Raw genomic sequence first — 3,634 nt, 5'->3', positions numbered from 1 at the left:
GTGTTGGTTCTTGTATTTTTTTTGTTTGTTTTCACAGCAGCATCAAGAAAAAAATAAGAAAGAAATTAGGATTATTTTTGACGGTATACCTCTTGGTACGTTATATGCCAGGGACGAGCAACTTGCGGCCCGTGGGCTGGATTTGGCCTACGGTTGTCTACCATTCGGTCTGCATTGTTTTCCCCCAATAATGATAAAAAGCCCAAGCCCGAAGTAAACCCAGCATATTTTAATTACCGTATTTATGCAAGTTTAATGCAACGCCCATTTTTTTTGATTAAAAAGCCTAAAAAAACAAACTGATCCTCGTATAAACGCTGTCTCTAATTTCATACAGACCTCTGTTTTTTGCCCTTGCTGGGACACCTTTGGATGCCTTTGTTTTTAGACCACCTTAGTTTTTTAAGCAAATCAGATAGGAGTGGAACCACAGCATGCACGCTTGTGCACCTTTCTCCTTTCTTTTTTTTTTTCAAAGTAACCTTGGTCTATAATGAGTAGATTAACACAACTTTAGKTCGTGCATTCTCATTTAGTTTTTTATGCTTTGTATAGACTTATTAAAAACACCAGAGAAACCCAAACCTGGCCTGGCCCTACTGTCAAGCATACAATTTCATCCCGACCCAAATTTGGACCAGGTTCAGGCTATAAATCTAAACGCTACAGGGGTCACGAAATGATGTATCACCATTTACTGTAATACTGTAAGCAAAATGTTGCCAATTTTTTTCTCTCCAAAATATGTTAACTTTTAAAATCTCTGATTAAAGTCAGTTTATTTTGATGCAATTGCAAGAACATTGAACAAAAGCGGAACTGCATTTATACTTCGCATTTCTTACAATCAAATGGCTGGCTGACTGCTGCCAACTAGTGGTTGGAGGCAACAGTACAACACAAAAATAAACCACTGGCATGAAAATTTACATTTTAAATTTTAATTAAAAATTGATACAGTACCTTTGACAATCGACAGTCTCAGGAAATATTCTCTTTCACCCCTAACACATGCACAAAAATTTGTAAAATGGCAGTTTTTTATCACATTTGGGTACGTGTGTGCAGCACTATGTGGTTCTCTGGTAGTGCAAACAAATTGTGGCTTTTTATTTAAGTTGTCCATCCCTGTCATATGATATATTAGTTATTGGTATTGCTGTTTGTTCTGTAAGCAGTTACACACGTAAAGTGTGTCTGTGATAGTAAATCCAAAGTTCCAGACACCAGAYGTTTCCCAATAAGTATGACAGAAAATGGATGCACAGACCCACCTGTGTTGTCTGGTGGCTGAAGTCCAATCTCCAGGAAGTATTAAAAAATCAGTGGCGATGCCGACTCGCGCTACACGCAGGTGACAGCTGGCCTCTCCAGGCAAACGCAGCATCAAAGCCAGAATGCATGAAGTGCTTATTCTGCAGAAGGCTACTTGCTATTTTTAATCTCCGACAGGAAAAACAAAGAGACAAAAAGTGGAAATTCGAGCTTGGGATCCTCGGTGCAGACCCGGCATCGGCTCTGTGCCAGGCAGCTGATTTGGCAAACCTCGCTGAGCTTTTATTTTTGTTCCAAGTTTAGGTATTTAAACCAGATGGAAGGCGAACAAATAGATTTGCAAGATGATAGATTGTTGAATTTGTCTAAAGTAATTGCCAGTTTTTGATTGTTTTCATGCATATGAATGACTGGGAGAGACTGGTTAGTTGTTATCGACATTGTCTGATTCGAGGAGAGTTGCAGGTGCGAGTTGGGACACGTGACCATGTTTGAAGCTAACAATACAAACAGGAATTTCTGTTTTGTAGATTATTTCTTTGTTGTAACAATGATTCTTGGCAATAAAACTTATGCCATTATTGCTGCCACATTTGTAAAGAACATGCATTTATGAGATGAGCGGTAGAGCTGAGTATGTGGATTGCGGACATGAAAATTTTGCCAAATCTCTGCCAAACGGCTTATTTTACTGTTGCTATTGACTCTTGTTTGGAGCTTCTGTACCTCCGTGTGAGCATGGGTCCTGCCACAGGGGTCAGTATATGTCTGCCCTAAGAATTGGCATACCACATTTGACTAATCTGGGTATGGYTTGTGCAATTGGGCAACTTCAAGCTGGTGTTCCACAAAACCAAGTTGTGGGATTATTTGGAGYGATCACTAGTAGTACCATCTCCAAATTGAAGGCCAAGTTCCACAGATTTGCAGGACGATATGGCYGACAGCCTGTTGTGGCTGCGTATGGTTCTTCCACATGCTACTGAAGCTCCTGTTTGTTAAAATAATAAATTGTCAAGCAATATATCTTGTTTATTCCAACTTTAATCATCCAGTTCACCAAACATCAAATGATCCAACARCAGAATAAACGGTTTGGCCTATTTTTCATGTGCGCAACTCACTTAGCTCTATTGCTCATCCCATAAATGCATGTTCCTTACAAATGTGGCTCCATTTAAAAGGGAAATTAGCAGGCTTTACAATGGTACAGGATTTATTGCCAATAAGATTTGTTACAACAAAGAAATAATCTACCGAACAATTTTTTAAGCTTTTGGTATAAGTAAATGTCATGCTAAACAATTCTGTTTGTTAAAAAAAGATTCTCTAGAAGTTAAATCTGCCTTGGACAGCGCTATCCAATCGTGGTCCTCGAGGGCCACTATCTCACACTACTTTTAGTTGTTTTAGCAGGCCTTCAAGTCCTTTAGAAGCCTGGTGGTCAGTCATTCTTTCAAATTAGGTGTCAACGCGATATTTCCTCTTGTCCAAGGAATATTTTGTATCCATCACCTCTTGTTTGACTGAATAAAACTTGATTACAAAGTTTTTATTGATAGAAACATTTAAATCCGAGCTGGCTGTGTGGTGACCCCCATGATCTAGACTGCATAACGTAGTATAGAACTGGTGACCCTTACGTAGCTGAAAGAAAAGGGTTTTATATTGTAGTACCACCTAGCATCATATCTTAGACATGGTTTCTTGTTTCATTTCCCAGCTGCCCAGTCAGGCTACAGATATAGGCTCACCTGCTCTAATAAGTTTGAGCAAGAAGCCAAGGTCCCTGATTGATAWAAAAGAGTTTGACATCCCATCATATCTGACTCCTCTTGAGGTTTGAGAGAAAGAGGCATTGGGATATTGCAATTTTCAAGCCAACCACTTAGCAAGGTTAATTACTGCACCAACCAGGTGCTCCCTACTTGTAATGATCAATGTCCTGCATGCTCCACTCGCTCACCTTTTTTTTTTACGCTTACCTGGGTTTTATTTCATGTTTTACCTCCGGGACGTTCTAGTGGAGCCATTCAGCTTTGCTGTCTGGGTGCTAAAACTTGATAAGCAACGTTCTGCTCTGCTGCTGACAAGACCAGGAAGAAGAAATGTTCTGTTGCACTCTCAGAGGGGGCTTAACGTCCCATGAAAGATCAAACTCGTAAAATGTTCTTTTTGGATTTTTTTCTTAATTATCTCCCAAAGCTGAAAGGTGAAGGTGGACAATAATGTTTTGGTTGTGTCTGTCTGTTAGCAAAATATGTCATGAACCACTGGATGGATTTAAAGGCACAGTGTGTAGGATTTTGTCAATTCTTTTAGTCGAAATTGAGATAATCACTAATGACAATAATAAAAT

Source organism: Austrofundulus limnaeus, unplaced genomic scaffold, assembly GCF_001266775.1.
Source record: "Austrofundulus limnaeus strain Quisiro unplaced genomic scaffold, Austrofundulus_limnaeus-1.0 Scaffold23, whole genome shotgun sequence".
NCBI lineage: Eukaryota > Metazoa > Chordata > Actinopteri > Cyprinodontiformes > Rivulidae > Austrofundulus > Austrofundulus limnaeus.
Note: the sequence above shows the minus strand (reverse complement) of the source record.